At 42.2% G+C, this 20,312-nt stretch overlaps 1 protein-coding gene across 7 annotated transcripts in view; it reads right to left on the reverse strand.

Annotated features, from left to right (window-relative positions):
* The window catches only part of FMNL2 (formin like 2), a 323,525-nt gene that overhangs the window by 198,932 nt on the left and 104,281 nt on the right, over positions 1-20,312 (reverse strand). The gene's annotated exons all lie outside the window — the stretch shown is intronic.

Raw genomic sequence — 20,312 nt, forward strand, 5'->3', positions numbered from 1 at the left:
ATCTCACAGGAAGGATGGGCAGAGTCAGGGAAGAGGGTGTTCTGGTTTGACAGGAACAACCCAGGCAAAGGCGTCCAGTCAGAAATGTGCAGAACAGAACAGGGGACAGAGGGCAATGGCAAGTAAACACATCCAACCAGAACACGACGTTCTAGTTCAAGATCAGGATGAGAAGGGATGACTGAGGACCCTCCTGTGGACTGACCTGAGGGCCTGGGCAGGGAATATTTCTGAGTCAAGGAAGAACGTGTCAAACACAGCTGTCTAGCAATTACGGCAATGGTACAAAACTGTGGGAGAAAATTAACCTGGAAGCCTCATACCGGGGTTAGAGAACCACAGACAGAGCAGGAAGAACAGAGCCCTCCTTTTCTGGCAGACAAAGGTGTCTACATCCTACTCTCCAGAACCCGTGAAAATGTTACCTTACGTGGCAAATAGATTTCACAGATAGGATTAAACTTAAGGACTCAGATGGGGAGATTATCCTGGCTTGTCTGGATGGACCCCAACAAAGTATATGAGTCCTCAAAGGGGGAGAACTTTTCAAGGCTGTGGACAGAGAACCAGACAAATGACATTACTTTACTGTGAATATGGAGGAACAGGGCCATGAGACAAGAACTGTGGGCAACCTGAAATGGCAAGGAAACAAATTCTCTCCTGGGGCCTCCAGCAGGAAGGACACCTTGATGTTAGCCCCATGAGATTCATGTCAGTCTTCTGACCTACATGGCATACGAACGTCTGACCCTCTAGACAATTTTCTTAAGTGTTCACTTGAACCACACGGATGACATGTGCTGGGGAGAAAGATCTCAAATGCTCCTAGACTAGACTAACAGTTTTGCAGCTTCTTTTATGCATTTGAAACTAAGGAGATACTATAAGGAAGATTACACGGAGGTGGAAAAAAGCAAGGCAGGGATTGGACTACAGGAGAGTTAACAAAATGATGTGCTCTCTTGAGGATTAATACCCCGTTGGAGGGGTATTATTTCTAAGGGGTGTTAAACTAGATGCACACGAACGATGGACAGGGCTGGTTTAAAACTTTTCACTAAAGAAGTTATAGACCTGGGGCATGACTATTCACGGCGACCTGCCCAGTTAGGAATTTATGACCAGATCACCTTGTGAGGTTACTTTCCATAGGACCCCATTTCCATCCACATACAGAACCGGAAGAAAATAAATTTGTGTTTTAAGTCAATAAGTTTGTGGCAATTTGTTACAGTAGCAAGAGAAACCTAATACATCTTTTCACCCTTTTTTCTTACCAAAGCTTTCTCTACTTTATAAGCATCCTTTCAGTCCTACCTCCAACCACCACAAAGAATTATATATATATATATATATATATATATATATATATATATATATATATCTTGAGTTGAATACCAACCCCAGCTCTTAAATAAATGAACGAACAAGTATCACCTGCCTTAGGGATTTAACTTCACAGGTGTGGAGAGGGCAGTGAGGCAGCAGTCTAGCTGGTGTACCTCCATCCCACATCAGCTTTGCAGATTTCTCCCCCAGTGTCACTTATCTCCAAGAACAATGGGAAGTCTTGGAGAAAACCCATATCCTGAGGATGAGAAAGGGGTTCTACTAAAAGTAACCTCACAGAGTGACCTGATCATGAATTCCTAAGTGGACAGGTCATGGAGGATAGCCACGCCCCAGGCATGAAACTTCTTCGTAAAAGGCTTCTCTTTGCCTTAAGCAAGCTCTGTACCTTGTTTCTGGGCATCTAGGTTAACACATCTTTGAAATGCCTCTTTTCAGAGCCCTCCTTCTAAAGCGTGACCACCCTCAAGAGAGGGTGTTAACTATCCTGTAATCCTTGCTCTCTCCTACCTTCATGTTCTTAATTCCTAATGCAAAAAAAGAAGTTGCAAACTGTCATTTCTCTGAAGCATTTTTCTCATTCTGTTGATATCTTGCTTCCAAGCCTATCCTCTGTTTGATTCAAGTAAATTATTATAAAAATTCTCTACAGGTTTAGACAATTACTACAATTAAGGTCATCTAAAAGCTATCTGTTTATGTTTGTTACCCGATTCCATCATGAGCTCCATGAAGAACTGTGCCATATTCACCTTTATTTTGCTGGATCCTAATACAGTGCTGAGCCTATAGTAGATGCTCAATAAACAAATGACCAAGCAAGTCTTAATTTCTCAAAGCTTCCAACTCTGACACCTTCACTTCTTGCCCACAACTCTCCTAATTTATTTCCAGATATTTACCAGGCTACAATTAACATCCAATTCCATTCTTTAGGCACTAAAAACTAGCCATTATCAATAGCCAAATATGAGAGCAAGTACACAGTATCACTCAAAAAGCTATACTAATAATAGAGGAATATGCAAATTGTCTGGGACACCGTCAGAGTAACAGTAATGACCGAACAGAAGGCTGCGTGGGGCGACCAGGCTGGCAGGGGGGTTAGCGAGGGATGACCAAACGACTGAACAGCAGGCTGTGTGGGGCGACCAGGCTGGCAGGACAGGGCAGTTGGGGGCCATTAGGATGGCAGAGGAGGGCAGCTGGGGGCAAGATCAGGCCAGCAGGGGAGGGCAGTTGGGGGCGACCAGGCCAGCAGGGGAGGGAAGTTGGGGGTGACCAGGCCTGCAGGGGAGGGCAGTTGGGGGTATCGGACTGGCAGGGGATGGCAGTTGGGGGCGATCGCACCGGCAGGGGAGGGCAGTTGTGGGCGATCCAGCTGGCAGGGGAGGGCAGTTGGGGGTGATCGGGCCGGCAGGGGTGGGCAGTTGGGGGTGATCGGGCCGGCACGGGTGGGCAGTTGGGGGTGATCAGGCCAGTAGGCAGAAGTGGTTAGGGACAATCAGGCAGGCAGGTGAGCGGTTAGGAGCCAGCAGTCCCAGATTGTGAGAGGGATGTCCAACTGCCGGTTTAGGCCTGATCCCGGCAATCGGACATCCCATGAGGGGTCCCAGATTGGAGAGGGTGCAGGCTGGGCTGAGGGACAACCCCCCACCCCTGTGCACAAATTTCGTGCACTGGGCCTCTAGTAGTTTCATAATGAAACTGCCACCAAATAGTATTCCCTACCAGCAAATGCTTTCAAAATACACTTCTTTCTAAATACAAATGCTTTGTAACAAGAGTAAACTGAATGGCATATTATAAATGAGTCTTGACATCACATTCTCCAGAATCCAGTTTACAGACAGAGTATTACGTACAACATCCCGATACTCTTCTTACTTCTGACTCACTGACAAGGTAAATTACGAGATCGAGGCACTAATTTATTTAACCTCTTCAAACCTTATTTATCAAATCTATGATTCTAGGAAAGGAGATGAACAAAGTCCTTCTCTAACTATTCACAGGATAGTTGGTAGGAAAATTTGATTAAAATAGGAGTTTATCGAAGAAACAAAGATCTAAAGGGAACTTAATGGAGGACAAAATGTCTGGCTCTAAGACGTCCTTCATCTCCAAACCTTCCCTTCTGCCTTTATCGAATGTGTTGCCTGCACATTCAAATGCATTAATCAAGCCACTCTGGGCATCATCCAGTGAAGGAAAATACGACAGGAAATGCAAGCCTTAGTAGCCCCATCTCAAGGAGGGCCCCAGCCCAGCGCCTTCTTCAGAACATTAGCCTCATTTCAAACATAAGCGTCCCTCTCTCCTGTATGCGTGCTGGAAGGTTCCTCTGGCCTCTTCACCAGCTTTCCCTCATTCTCTGTGATTTATTTGTTTTGTTAACATCATCCCTTTCCTTAAAAGGACTTGATCTGATTTTATTCCATTTCCTTATTTATTTGCTTTCTCTCCCAGAGGCCTTGTTTCTCTTGCCTTTTAAGTAGCCACCCTCCACCCCCACCCCTTTTAAGTGCACTTTCCCGGCTGCTTCATTCTTTTCTGTTCTGTCTGCCTTCTGGTGCTGGGTTTCCCCTACCCTCCCTTGTTGACCTCCCTTCGGGCTGTCCATACAGAAGGAAAGTTGCCTTTGGCTCCAGGGATCCTGCCTGAAGAGAAAACCTTTGAGGTGGGCTTTGAATACTACCAGGCCTTCCACGTGCAGCAGCTTCTCCCTGTCCTAGGACTCCCCACAGAGGCCTGGGGATCCTCTCAATTACATCTCTACTTCAAAGGAAGCTACCTGGATAGGGCTTTCCTGCCCCAGGCAGCAAGGATACAAGCTTCTGCTCAGCATGGGGGCCTCCTCCAGGGACACCTGAGCACTTCCCCCAGGGTCACTGCCCCCTCTTTCTCTGATTAACTCAATGGCATTAACAGCCACCCTAGGTCCCTTCTTCACGCGTTGATTAAAGTTCCAATCATTCAATGGCCCTTGAAGACACAGAGCCAGAGCTTAATGAAGAGCGCCTGGGATCACCTTAATGCTCACATTCTTTTGCAGCAAGTCATCAATGAAAAAATATGTATGGATGGCGGCCGCAATAAGACCAAGTTTATACCCTGACATGGCCTCAGAAAACACATTAGGCCAAAGACAAGCTGTTTCTGTGCCTCTCACACACTATTTGTTGCCTGTGATCCTGCAGGATTTCAACAGTTCTTTTTCAGTGAAACATTACACCCACCCAAAGAGATATTTTCACCTTGATGTGTGAGGATTTTTACGGAGGTGTTTCCAAGAACTAGTGATAACCTACGGGCTTAAATTTAATACAAGACCAAAAAGATTAGGAAAATAATGAAAACGAGCTTTCTTTATCAGTTTATTGCATATCCTTTTCTCGACTGCAAAGAAAAAAATAAGACCCTGATATTAACTTTCGTTTCCTGCCATACGGCATCTGGGCTATTGAAGCTTTCTGAAGTATTTTGCATCGCATGGTCCTCATTTTTCACGTGTTGGAAACCGCGGCCTTGGCTACATGAGAGCACATTTGGGACATGCATATTTTCCAACGGGGCTCCAACGCCTTGTCCTTCTGTTACAAAGAATCCCCCTTTACTTTCTGCTCATCAGGGCTCCCCAGCAAGGGATGGAGGAGCAGATCAGTCAAACGAATCCATAACCCAAACAGATAGTTCAGATCTTTAACCTGCTGCACTCCTAACTCACCCAGTCAAGGGCAGCTGCTAAGCCAGAGCAAAACCAGAAGTTGAAATCTTAACTCCTTGCGTTTGCTTCTTCCTCCAACAAAGAGGCTAACAAGCAGTGAAACATCCCGAAGGCTGGGCAGCAGGGGAGGAAAAGAACAAAAGCAAGCATCCTGCCAATCCACAAACTGGACAGGAGCCCCTCCCCTAAGACCAAGGCTGAGGATCCCATACATCTCTCCCCAACAAGTATTAATTAATAAGCACTCAATAAGGCCCAGTAATCCACATTTCACGTGCAAAGTAAAAAGCTCCCTTTGAACATATATATATGAGGGTACTGCTTAGCAGACCGCTCCTAATTAAGGGATCTGTTCATAATCACACAGGGATAGTCAGGCCCCAGAATCCACTCCTGACCTTTCGCTCTGCCGTATTTTCTTTCTAATCCTGCACCACACTGAGTCTAAACTCTGGTTTACATTTGGACAGGGAAGCTGAGAACCAAACCCTGCTGCTTCCATGGCTGAGATTAGCCACTAATTGCATCTCACCTGGCACAACACCCCTCCCTTTCCTCTGGGCCTGGACAAAAATTTGCAAAGAACGCCCTGCACCCTTGCAGACCTGCCTCTGCAGCTAAAATCATTGCTCAGTTATTTCTCCCACATACTTAACTGAGAGGGGAGGGAGGGGGGGGATATTCTGCAGGCCCATGCGGGAAAGATCTGAGCAGTCACATTTGTCCCATTACAAAAGTGTTTTTAAAACTTTCTTTTTTTGTGTGTGCGAATTCCTACCAACCCACATTTATTTGTCTTTGTAAAGAAGTGTTTGCCCCATCAACCCACTGCGCAGTGGTTTCTGCCCACAGAAATAAGGTGGCAGCCCTGCGAAGTCCTCCCAATGGTAACTCTCCAGGGGCCAAACTTGTGTGTGAGGAGAGACACAGGCAAGCTTTGTTCTAAATGCTACCAAGGGCAGGAGGCGGGGGCGCTGGGCCTAGAGACTGCCTCCTGCCCAACATTTCTGGTGTTGCTTCTGAGTTAAATGACTCACGGTCCTGAAAATCTGAGTTCGAGTCAGAGTTTTCTTCAGAATCTGACCCCCAAGTACCCCCACTGTCCCTCAGGTTGTGGAGAGGAAAGGAGATTCTAACACCGCCAGTGATCAAACCAATAAACGTATTCATCGAGGCGTGAACAGTGAAGGGGACAGGGCAGCCGTACAATTGGGTCACGGTGACTGTGGGCACTGTCTTGACTTCAGAAATTAAATGTGGGAATGAATGAATGAATGGCTCCAGAAACTTCAGATCCAGATTGAGGAAGCCACTGGCCAGAGTCCTTTTGGGTTTTGGAGGAGATGGCCTGCTGCCCTTCTTTCCTGGACTTTGTGGTCCAGTCCCTCCTGCTCCCTCTTTTCCCAACTGGCCCCACACAGGCCTGGCCTTCACAATAATGTGAGGGCACATTCAGCCCCAAATTGAAAGGTAGCCTGTTAGAAAGAAGTTGTCTGGCCCTCGCCAGTTTGGCTCAGTGGATAGAGCATGAGCCTGCAGACCAAAGGGTCCCAGGTTTGATAACGGTCAAGGGCACATGCCTGGGTTGCAGGTTCCTCCTCAGCCCAGGCCCTGGTCGGGGCACATGCAGGTGACAACCAATCCATGTTTTTCTCTCACATATCGAAGCTTCTCTCTGTCTTCCCCTCTCTCTTCAGCTCTCTCTGAAAATCAGTGGAAAAATATCCTTGGGTAAGGATTAACAAACAAATAAATAAAAATAAAACACAGACTTTTTTTTTCTTTTTTTTTTTTTTAAGTGTCTGAGGTCTTGCTTCTGCCAGGCAAGTCTTTAAAAGCCACCTAATTACGTTAACGCACTGAGTTTGTTCTGCGAGTTTAGTGTTTTAAAGTAGAGACTTGGGAACAAGTCGGCTGAGGTCAGAATTCTGGCTCGCCGCTTGTTAACTACATAATCTTTGGGCAAGATAGTTAACTTCTGTGCCTTAGTCTCCTCATCCATCAAATGGTGCTAAATAATAGCACCTACATCAATCAGGTAGAGATTAAATAAACTAACATGCAGAAAAGCCCTAGCACAATAAGCGCTCAATAAACATGAGCCACGAACTGAAGGGCTGTGAGAGATTTGAACATAAACACATATCCAATGTATTCTGGAACAATATTGTGGACGAAAGGGGCCACATGCTAACCTGACAAACTCAGGGGAGGCCTGAATGGCAGTCTTGCAAATTCAAATACCTAAAGTAACCACAGAGGATGGTCTGAAATTAGACTTTAACTAAAAGCAGTTATGGTGGATAGTCACCTCCTAGGCTGGTATCTTCCCTGATAAGGTCAACCTTTACTTTAACTGAGCCTATCTGTCTTTTTGCATCTATGATAACATAACCTTGAAATGTCAGGGTAACTTATAACTTCCTATTTTTTCCAGACCCCTTAGGCCACAACCAAATGCCCTAGGCGCCAGGACAGGAGACCATAAATCCCTTCATTGTTATTGTTATCATGTGAATTGTTGACTGTTAACCATCCTGCACCCACGTAAGTATGTGTCTATCATTTTATCCAATCTCAGAGGTTCCCCACCCCACTTGCTTTCTCCTGCCCCTCTAATCTATCATCAATGGATTTCACGTAACCCACCTACATCCCCTCCTTTGATTGCAATGTATAAAAATAGATGAAAAAACCACCATTCTCTGGAGCACTATCCTAATCTGTTGAGATTTTGCTTCCCGGCAATTGTCAACAGTTTGGCTCAAAAAAACTTACAAAAATTCTTTACAGGTTTGAATGTTTCTACGTTAACAATATAAAAACATCTTTTAAAAAAATGCCAAAAGTTCAAAGTTAGCACCACCAACCGAATCTAGGGGAAGATATAGCATTTTAACAGTTACCTGATCTTAGGGTTTTCAAACTTTTAAGTCCTGGAACATTTTGTTCAACAAAATCCAAGTTCCACAGGCAGAACAAAATGGAGTTGTTCCAACTGAGGCTGAGGACAGGGGTGGGCGGAGGAGACCTGGGGACCCAGTGACCCCCACCACCTTGGAAAACCATCACAGGCAATGGACATGCAGAGTAGGGACCAAATCTCATGATCTTGTCCTGCTTTTGAGAGGACAACAGTCAATGTTTTTAAAGGATGGAGTAGAGAGGTAAGAGGCTGAAGACAGACAGGCTGGCTGTGAGAGTTTGTGGGAGCTTGCGCAAGGGACAGTGAAATTAGGCAGATGGGTCTGAGACAGAAGTTAGGCAACAGAGGAGACAGGGGGCTGACTTACCCAGAAGGAAGGAGAGAGAAGAGGGGGGTGCGCAGAGCTGAAGATGACTGCTTTCTGGCTTCTAACTATACAGACACTGCTGCTATGTGTGTGCTTGGGGTATTATGGATAATGGATACTGACCAACCATTTTTTTAAAAGGAAAAATTTTAGGTGAATAGGTTTTTGAACAATCAATCTAGTTAAAAGCAGAAAAGATTTTTGGTTTTTATCCTTAAATATAACACCAAAATATATTACTAAGCTAGTACTTTAAGGTACTGCTACATCAGTTCTCACTGTAGACTATCATAAAAGAAAAAAAAACTTAAATTATCCATTAGTCAAAAGTAAAAACTTATATTCTCTAAATTCTTTCTTTCAGCTTTTCTTACGTCTTGTCACTTTCTTATTAATGTTAAGCAAAGGAAAATACATGAAAACTGAAAGTTCTGATTAATACAGGCTTTATGTGTTTGGTTTTGAAATGTGTATCATTTTTCATAGTATATGTGTCTAATTATTTTGTTAATGCAAATGTTAAAATCAGTTTTTATTCCCAGAGCACTCGGTGATTATAACTCCCCTTTGGGTACTTTTCAAGACTTAGATTATTTCTACGTATAATGGAAACTGAGAGCCACAGCTACAGAGGCCTTCAGAGTGGAGGAAAAGCCCACAAGTGGCAATGGGTAGAGCTGGGATAGGATATGGCTCATCCTTGCAATCTGTTTTAGAATGGAATTGGATAAAAGGTGGTGGTAATTCACTAGACCACTCTAGGAATATGTAGGAATTGTATGTGGTCTGTCGAACATCTGACCAGGTTAATGTTTCGGCAAATAGCTTTAACATCATTATCAGAGAAACTTCTTCTATAAGCAGATTTCCTTTTTAAAAGCGTTTGGATTTTTAATGACTGTCTTTATTGTAAAAAGACACACCTCTCATACATCCGTCTGTTTGCACTAGGAGACTAAGCAATGAAAACAAGACCGGGAGAGGAAAATTTAGTCTGTTCAACCCCAAAGTCCTGCACAAATGGTAGGGACCTAAATGAAAGGTTTTCCCCTTCTCTAACAGCAGGTGATTTTAAATAAATGTCTGAAAGAGGCATTTACTGTGAAAACCTTGGCCAGTCCTTCCCTGCAGGGGTGCTAGCCCCACTGTCCTGCCTTAACACGACAGATTACTTGGGGAGAAGAGGTCAAGAAAAAAGTTGAGAAATCTTACACTGTTAATTAATTTTGCAGAAATGCATTGGATGGCAGGAAAATCCTGAAAAAGGATCTTATGAGTAGAGTCAAAAAAGGAAGAAAGTGGTCCCAGACAAAGTCTGCTCCCTGCACATAACCTTGGATTAAGCTTGAAGGTCACACACCTAAGGGCCTCATGAAATAAAAATCCCACAGTTCAGGAGAGAGAAAGCAGAGAGTGGAAGAAAAAAGAAAAGAAAAGAGGGAGGGAAGACGTGTGCCTATAAAATGGGTATCGTTTAGTCCTTTCTAGCAACTAAAAGGCACAATGACATTTACAAAATTTGACAGCCCCCTCTGGTGCCTGTGCTTGGTGAATTCCACGTTGGTCTTGCCTACTGAGTGCCATCTCACCCCGTGACATCAGAGGCTCTAATGTGCCTTTGTCAGGCATGGGTCTTTCAGTTTTTTCTTTACAAAGCCAAAGTGCCAGGCTTAAAAGCACTAAACAATTCTGTATTTCAGACACTCTTTCAGGGACCAGAGCATAAGAGATGCAGGAAATCCAGACACGTGCATTTAACCGGTTATCTGGGGGCAGCATATAGATCTTATCAAAGCCGCACTACTCCCCAAGGATTTTCTTTTCTCATAATTTGTTCTTTCCTTGAAGTGGTCATTGACCTACTTTTAAACTCATTATTGAAAAAGGTGCAAGGCCTCAAGAGAATGGCAGAGCCTCATGAATAGGTGTTCGACAAATGCTTTGATTAATGCATCCTGGCTCAGTGCGCTCAAGCTGTGAAAGGTTTCCTTTTATACCATACTAAAAAACCCAGAAACGAGGAAAAAAACCTGAGGATTGTTCTCACGTAGCCTGTCTTTCCAAGGTCAGCCAAAGAAGCAGAGTTTTTTGAGCAAGTTCTTGACTGTTGTTGGTTTGACTGAGAACAGTCTCGCTTTGTCCTGACAATTAACATTTCGTGTTCACAGAGGATTCTTCTATATGGCTCTTATATGAAGATTACTAAAACTCCATTCATGAATCAAAGGTACCAGGTCTTTACACACACACACACACACACACACACACACACACACACACACACACACACACACCCCCCAGAGGCCCACACGCAGGTACAAACACCTGCTTGACTAATGCTTTACACACACCCTTAGAAGAAGCTCCATAAAAGGGGAAGGTAAACCAACCCTATTATCCAACACTTTAAAACCAAGCAGATAAATATTTAAACACCAAGGACTGTTGAGACAATCAAGTAAAGAGCAGCCTTTTTGGTACTTTTTTTTTCCCCAAACCCCAAATGCTAGGTGCAAAAAAATGTATGCTGCCAAGATTTTCTTTTTAAGCAACAAACGTATAGATGCAGCTGGGCATGTTTTAATGAATGCAATGGGTGTAGGAGAAAAGGTCTGGAACATATCTACAACCATTACCTACAGGCTTGGGGGCAATGTCTTAACCCTGATGAAGATGCCACCTTTGGCAAATGTATTCTTCCACTGTGTTACAGGTAAGTACTAAAACTAAATAGAGACCGAGGGCCTTGTTACATTTCACAAATATATTCAACTGACTGCCAGCAGTGTTTGGAACTTTAATATACCATGGTTATACACACGCCTGCTTTCTGTGTAACATGCAAACAAAAGCAATGCATATACAATAGAGAACAAATGAAGGCTAACTACTGTAGTCCAAATACAGAATAGTCAAAGAAAAGCAAAATCATTAATGGGAAGGGGAGGAGGGCACTACTTAAGGAACACCCAGCAAATTAATCTATTGCAGTAATTGAGACAGAGGGTCATATGAACTGAAGTAAGAGGTGAAGTGATGGAGGGTAGAAATGTTTTAAAGGGACATGTCAGGAGGGAAAAGACTGATGACAAATTGGATAAGTCAAAGGGAAAGAGTAGGCCTAGGTTACACAGTAATTGGCATGAAACTCACTGTTATTTAATAAATCACCTTTTACTTCTCATAATTATCAAGAAAATTTAAAATACTCACTATCATCTAGCTAAAGACAATCTGAGCCTGTTTCCTAAATCAAACATAAGTTGAATTTATTCATACAGCCTTTAGAAGATCAAAACAGTCTTTTTACTCTCCTCTTCTCCTTCAGGGTGAACATCACCACTCTGCAGGAAACATCAAAACTCCACCATTCATCAGGGCTTAACTGCCTACTTAACTTTAACTCCTGTGATGTGATTCACCACAACCTTTCTTCTTCATCTCCTTCTTTTTTAAACTTTTAAAAACTGCACTTTGTTCAAATCAAGCAAAACTTGGACACATCACAGTGAGCACCAGTTGGGACTATCTATAAAGGGGTGCAGAAAAATAAGCAAGGGTGTTTCCCTCTACTGAAATCCCACACATATATACAGAGCACCTGCTTATCTGCAATTCTTCATTAATGATGGCCTGCAATCCAATATATTTAAGCAACTGCTATTTATGAATATCTTCCACTTACTTTAGATCCTCCTTTAAGTTACTTCTAAGTCCAGTTGAATTCCCTAGAGCAAAACCAACAACTACTTTTCATTTTCAGATTCAAGTACTTCCCAAAAATGCTCTATTTTGTTTCTCTAAAACAAGCATGTCAAACTCACATCCTGCAACGAATATTTTTGTAGCCCAGCCAGTATAACGGTATGTAAGAAACGTTTTAATAAAAATTTCGTAACTTAATTTTTACAATATCCTGTTATACATAATTATTAATAACGAACTACAACATTCCCTAATGCCTGATTACTAGAATCGTGTTGCATTCATTTCCCTTACCCACCTTGCACGCAGGCGCACCATTTCTCTCCACTAATAGCAGCAGCAAATATTTTAGCAGCCGATCGCCATGTCATTAGTCTTGGACTGACTTGTTTGGTGTGCGCAACAGGAAATATTTCACTTTCGGAGAACAAGAGAAATAGTTTTATTTACATTACACTTATTAATTTGTGCAGTTATTCTGTGTCTGGTAAGTTAATGTTCAAGAAAAAATATTAATTTTTATTAAAATGTTCTATTATTTTATGTTAACAATTACTCTTTTATTTCAGCCCTTTGTATTCATCATGTCTCTATCAAAATAAACCTATGTTTCTATGAAAATTGAAGCTTTTGGTTTTTTTGCGGCCCACATAAATGTAAACCTTGTTTATTTGGCCCATATTAGCCTTTGAGTTTGACATGCTTGCTCTAAGAGCACTTCTTTTTTCACTTATTATGCAAAATCCCAAACAACCATGAAAGTAGAGAGAACAGCACACTGCACCTCCATGTACTTTCTACAATCATACTTTGCGGTCTTTTTTCATCTACCTTCCCCCGTACTTTACTAGTACAGAGCACTGCAGACATCACGTCTGTAAATACTTCAACTCGCATTCCCAGAAGGATCTTTTTGTAAGCAATCGCCCACAAGATAGTGGCTCTTTTATTCTAGAAATCTTTTTTTATTAGGTGGCCTTTCTCAGTGTTAAAAAATGATTTTAACATTTGCCTAAAATAAAAGGCTATTGGTTAAAAAAATAAATGACTTTAGGGACAGTCAATCTGAGCCCAGTCCAGCCAGCCAGAATGGATGCAGAAATCATTCAGTATAATGCCAAGTGTAAACTTGGCAAGGATGAAATCACACTCCGCATACACTACACACAGTCTAATTTAGTGTAAGGTTAGAGAACCAATTAATAAATCTGGAATGAAAACCAAAGTCTGCTCATCAAGGCTGGCACCTCCCCAAGGCCACTGTGTCAGCACGTGGGTGCTCAGAAAGTGGCAGGGGTCCGCTTCATAGACCAGCTGGGATGATTTGGAAAAGGCATCTTTATGCATTTGGGGGGCTGTGGTACTAGGTTGCTTGTTAACTAACTGACTAGGGGTCCTTAAGATGGGGTGATGGCACCCTGGCTGAGTAGCTCAGTTGGTTGGAGCTTCTCCACAGATATCCCCAGATACCAAGGTTGGCACGATACTTTCTTCCTTTCCTTTCTCGGGTGTCAAAATTTCATGCCCTGGCCGGTTGCTCAGTGGTTAGAGCGCTGGACCAGCACCAAAGGGTCTCAGGTTTGATTTTCAGTGAAGGGCACATTCCTGGGTTGCAGGTTCGATCCCAGCCAGGGTCAAGACACCTGCAGGAGGCAACCAATCGATGTGTCTCTCTTATATTGTTTCGCTCTCTCTCTCTCCCTCCCTCCCTCCCTCCCTCTTACCTTTCCTCCCTTCCACACTCTCTAAAAAAAACTTCCAGTGATGATTAACAACAAAAAAAGAAGAAAAAATTAGATGTTCCTCACCCACTTATCCTAGATAAAAATTGGCCACAACACAGACTTAACATACAAAACTCCTGAGCCACCATTTCCTGTTTAAAAAATCCTACATGCTAAGACCTCTGATCCTATGAATTAAACAAACTTCCAACTGTCCTTTAAAGTTCTCACCAATTACTTATTTCCCAACACACTTCTACATCTACTTTAACTCTACTGCCCAATCCCTTACTTTTTACTAAAATTGGTTCAAATCACCTAGAAAATTTATCATTACCTCCTCCTAGGAAATATATCACTACAGTCCTTCTCATCACTCTATTGATCTTCAGTGTTAAAATGTGTTCATGTGTGTTTGTGTAAATATCAATCACTTGCTATTTCATAAAACTCAAGAATACTTATAAAGATTCTGTACAATGGTGTAACTTCCTCAAGGGCAAAACTTTTTCTCAACTGCCTCGTTTTCAAAATGAGTAGATTGAATAAAATTACAACTAAGGTCACTAAAATTTCATTACCTGAAATCACATTGAGTGCTCTGCATATTTATGTAGTCTTTAAATTCTACACTTCCAAGAAGTCATAAAGAGGATCCTGCCTTCCCTATGTCTCCCTCTTTGAAAAATACTAAGTTAAAGGCAGTTTTTCTTTGATTCCCACCAGTTTGTGGGGGCTTACATTCAACCACCTCTTGCAGGCTAGTAAGATGTAGCTATATTTCAGATTTAAGTAAACAAGATTATAATAATTGTTCCCTACGTGTTTTTATTGTTCCTGTAACAGTAGTCTCCCAATTTGGGCGGGGAAAGACTAGAGAAAACCCTTCAAAGGAAAAGAATAAAAGCTTGTCTGTGTCTTCCACTGCAGACTCTCCCGTAAGGACTTCTAGCTTGAACAAGCCCGTGGTCTCCAGGGGGCTCTATCTCTAACAACTTTTTGTATGTTTGTTTGTATTTGAACCACAGAGTTAGCTCTGTTGTGAACTACAGATACATATCAAGGAGGGCTTCTGAAACTGATGTCTTGGGAATTAAATCCTGTGAGGACAGTTTCAACTTCATGTTCCAAGAAAAGGCTGGTTTTATTCTAAGGCAAAAAAAAAAAGGAGGAATTCCTGATCCCAAACACAGTTAGTCAGGCTGTTTCCCTTGTCCTTATCAGTAATGTGTTTGTCAAGATGCAGAAGGACATGTGAGTCTGCATAGCCAAATGAGCTAAGATATTGGTCTTCTGCAAGCAGAAAATCACAGCATCTACGCTTATGAAACTTTTCTCTTTTCCATGTCTTCCAATGAGCAAGCAGCTTCACAGCCACGTTAGGTGCTTAATTGCCAAATTATTATGCAATGAAGCCCCAACTCTTCCATTTGGGAAGACAGACTGACCCAAGGGTGTTTCAAGCCCACTCCTCATTCTGTGGCTCTTCCTTAGATGTTCTCAGTAGAGAGATCCACTTGGAAGTATTTCAAATTCATTACCTGCTTTTTACTAGTGGTTAAGATGCTGACTACTCTGTCCAATTCTACAATCTGTGTGATAAAAATTTATTTATATTAAAACCACAATAAGCATCTACAATATCATACGCCTATAATGATCATGGAGTTCAGGAAAAGAGGTAAATGCTGCACAAGAATTATAGTCATGGTACACAAGAGCAAGCCAAATAAAACACAGCCCAGAAGAAAACCAGTTATATTCTTTTCCCTGGCTAGGATCAGTCTGGTAGCCTCTTCAGGAGTCAGTGCCCTAATATATTTAACCCCTAAAACACTGAAGAAAGGAATGAGTCCCTGTTACATGCCAGGTACTGCTACAGGCACATTATTTGACTTGGGGTGGTGAACATACAATACGAAATACTACAGATGATGTATTATAGAATTGTACACCTGAAGCCTATATAATTTTATTAACCAATATCACCCCAATAAATTTAATTAAAAAAAGAAAAGAAAAATGCTTTTTTCCAAAGCTGCGGGGTGTTTTTTATTTAACTATCATGCCCACTGTGTAAAATAAAATGAATCTTGGCTAGACCAATGTAAACACACATACATACGAAACTTGCCTTCTCTTATGAAAAATAAATCTTAAACCTAACATAGCATTCATTCCCTGACTTGAGTTATTTTTCAGGGTTTATATTTTATGGAGTTGTTAGATTTTTTCAGTCATCCAACTAGCAGTTTTTAAATAGACAACACTCAACATAGCTTCTCTGATTATATTTCATCTTTGTCAATTCCATATGTTACATGATAATTTCTTTTTTCTAGACCTAGAAACTTTCTTTCCCTAAAAGCCAAACCTCCTAAAAAGATGGGGATATGAAACCTAGAACAGTTAAATTAGCTATGGCAACTCACACACAAAAAATAATTAATCCGAATTCCATCTATTTTATTGGCCGGCTTTTATTTTACTTTCTTTACAATAACCAATGAGATTTTAAATTGGTTATGCTTTCAAACCCAAATTTCATCTTGGTTGATTTCCTAATCTCAAGTACTAGAAACATACATGTGGGCAAATGATAATTATGGCATGTCTCAAAAGTAAACAAAAATCCAGTTTATGAAAGGTTGCCAAATAGCAGGTTCTCCATAAAACCACTATCACCTTGTAGATTCAAAATGGCACTAGCCCCCTGAGGTTCCGACTGCAAAACTAAGAACATGTTGCCAAACTAGAGCGGTCTCCCCATCCATCCCATGCCCAGAAACCAATATGACTTCCCCTGCCACAAAAGTAGAAGCCAGCGACAAGCGGCTCTCTGAAGATCTGACAACACTGGTCCCATGTGTCAGCATAAACCTGCAGTATCTAGTTTCTTCTCCCTTCCTCCAGAGATTCCATCTCTGCATCTGCCTCTCTAATTCAAACCTGCATCAATCACCCACTTAGGTAAACCACATGGCCCCTGGGCACATCTGAGTCTGTGACCCTTTTACTCCTAGATATGAGGGGAAGCAGGCCAATTGCTTCTGGTTTCTGAATGTCCCAGAAGAAGGATGAGTCACCAATGCATGACACCATTTCCTATTTCCTCTCAATTTAAACACAATGTCAGCAGGACTTCTTATTTCCCCTAATATCTGTGTTGGTCTCATTTGAGCATGCTTCCCACTTTCTAGACAAATCTTCCCTTTTTTAACATGTCAAATGCTAGCAATCAGGCATTCTGCCTTCTCATTTTGGCACTGAGGAGAGAAGACAGCCCTCAGGGCAAATATCACTGAAAACTGGTTCCAAGGTTTCCATGTAAGTCTCTTTCATCCCGGCCAAATTTAAGGCAAACATCCCTCTTGTTTCAAGTATACATTTCATAAAGGCTCCAGCTTTTCCCTCCCCCACACATCCTAATATGTCTTTCACAACAGATGTGAGGGATACAGAACTGAGTAAATAGTCTCAAATTGGCCTCCTTTGATAAATCCAAGAAACAGCCAAAAGACAATGATATTCAAGGACCAACTACACAATTCTTGTAGCTGTGACGATGAATGACCAAGAGGGGAGTCCTGTGTCACTTTTTGTTTCTGTTGTTTGAGCTTGGGATTTTTACTAATAGACTATGGTATCCTGGCTGTTCCGTCACTGGGGTTACAAATACAGTTAGTTTCAGACAAACTGACAGAGTATAAAAAGGCACAATCAAGATTTACTTGTTCTAAAGAAATGCAATTGCCGGGGTTTGGCTAGTTGGTGTTTATTTAGAAATAAACGTGGATGCATTTTTTAAAAACAATTTATTATTTTTTAAAGCAGCATCTAATCAATCCAGCAATCCGCTGCAAGTCAGGAATGGTTTCATAATGGTTTCATTTTTGCTGGGCTAGAGCATCTTTCTCACTGCAAAGAGGACTCACTGCCGTTATCCCACTGCTTTGCAGCTAGGATTTCCCTTGTCAATCAATATACGCTCATTCTCTTTCATTTAGTCTTGACATCAACCTATGAAAGCAGGCGTGGAAGTAGTAAAATACACCCCAAGCAGTTTATATCTTGGCTCCACGTCAGATACATAGTGACAAGCCTAATACCTAGCCCCACGATGTCCAAATATTGTCCAATCCAGATTCTTGGAATATATGAACATTGTGGGCAGAGGGGACTATCTGTCCACCAACACTTCTACCTGCCCTGCACACTGTCAGCTTGCCACGGGGAAGTTGTTTCCCACCCGGGACTGTGCTCCCCAGGCCTTCTGCATCTATGTGGGATACTGGGACTATTTCTCACTCCCAGAAACACCAGGCGGAAGTAATGCACATCACGTCTGGGCAGAGGTGGCAGAGAAAGGGAGTATTTTCACCCCTTTCTTTCCCATCTATGATAGCTAGATTCATGGGACTCCAAAGCCTCAGGTATAGTAAGACACCAAAAAAAAAAAAAAAAAAAAAAAAAGGAAAGAAATTTGGCAACTCATCTACCTTCCAAGAACCTCTATACTGAGCTGTTCCATGAGCGAGACTCATAATAGGCCAGTGAAATTCTAGTAGATAGCATTCATTCCGAACTTTTATATCAGATTTTTAATGGTTTGAGGAAGTGGGTAAGGGTCTGAGTTTATCAAGCATGGGATTGCAATATTGCGTGGTGTTTTCTATTAAAGGTATCTTCCGTGAAAGAGGTTTTCTGGTGGTAGGGACAGGGTTTTTGGTCGCATCCGATAATACTTAATGCTGTGTGCAGGAGTGGAGGGGACAGAACATGGAGGGGACAGTCTTGGAGGTCTGAACCGCAGCCCAGGTAGGTCAAGGAAGTGTGTGGTGGTGGCGGCCTCCTCAAGTCAGTGCACCCTGGCTTATTTCCAGAAAGGGCATAGTCAGGCTCTAAGTCCAATAAAGACTCACACAATAAAATGCATGAATATCATAGCAACTTGCTGAGGACATAATCACCAATTTAGTTAGTTCAATTATTTTTCATTTCTTTCACTCCCAGATGATGCAACTAGCTATATCTCTCAGTCCCACCAGGAAGAAAATAAAAATGCTGGGAAATCTATATTCAAGAGAGATAGCCTAAAAAACCTCCTCATCTCATTTTACCAGCTGTACAGATACATAACGCACCATCACTTGTTAGGGTCTTTGTTTTTTTAAAACATTTATACTTGGTCTCTCTGAAGTTCTAACAGCAATTTACATCCCACCAACTAGTCTGGAAAAGTTTCTCTTCAGTAATATTACTCAGGTGTTTATCACATGTAACAACAACCCTAAGTACACACGATGGAACAGAAAAGGATGCCAAGGTGTCACCAATATGGGATAGCTGAATATGATTACCTGAAATGTATACGGAAGTTAAAAGAAATCCCGAAAGATTTTTCCATAGCCCATCCATTTACCCTTAAGCCAGTGTGTGAGGAAAGCCCAGTGAGGGGTGCCTATGCCCAGGTATCTCAGTAAAGAAATCGAGGCCATGATTCCAGTGCCTCCAGAGAGACATTCAGTGTAAGAACACCTCTGGGCTGTATGTCTGTATCTCTCTACTTGGGATTCTGATAAACCCTCTTGGCTGTGTATGATCTAGATGTTTAGTTACTGCGCATGTGTTTGTGGACTCTGGATGAGAAAGACAAACGTGGGTGCTTCGCTCTGAGGGGCCCTCCCAGGGATTAGTATCACATTAATGCTAATCCTACAGCTGGCCTACCCAAAATTCCCACCCAGGGCCAGGCTCCAGGATTCTGAATAGGCAGCTTATGCTTTCCCAAAGTGCCATGAATAATTAAAGCAGCTAAGCCTACCTGTCTAATTATGACCAATCACAAACCAATCAGCCACCTGAAGCCAACTTCCAGCCCACGGGGCCAGCAGGAGGCAGGCGGGTAATAAACCCACTGCTGTGTTCTGCAGGGGCCCTTCAGTCTTGTGGGAAGGTCCCACCTTCACCAGGGTGCCCTCTAATCACTGCACACATCTAAAATCAAAGGCCAATGGGGATCCAGATTATGTCAAAGCTGAGGAGGCGCTGGAGTCTCTGTGTAGTGGGTAAGGCGCATGAGATCAAGTGTCGATTTCTTATAATATACCTAGTTCGCCTCAAAGGGATTAAAATCTCAAATTTAGATTCAGCTGCAACTGGAAACACGAACCCCAAACATGCAATTTTTAAAGATCATATACAATCCTAATGCCTCCATCCACCCACACCCTCTGACATTTGTAAATTTTAAACAGGCTGATCTAATATGGAAATTCATTGTACATAGTTTCCTGCCATACAACACAGCCTGCAAAAATTTACATATTTAACTTTTTCCCTTCTCTCTTGCTCTTCTAGGTCAGTGTACTTTTATTAATGGCTGCTATGCTACTTACAGCAAAACGCCAACAATTTGAAGAGTGCTACTAAAAATTCAATGGAATAACTATAGTTAAATTTCCTACTACTCAGTTTGCCATAGCTAGCCAACTTCTCCCTCATAAATGT

The sequence above is a fragment of the Plecotus auritus genome (genome assembly GCF_963455305.1).
Source record: "Plecotus auritus genome assembly, chromosome: 5".
NCBI classification, from domain to species: domain Eukaryota; kingdom Metazoa; phylum Chordata; class Mammalia; order Chiroptera; family Vespertilionidae; genus Plecotus; species Plecotus auritus.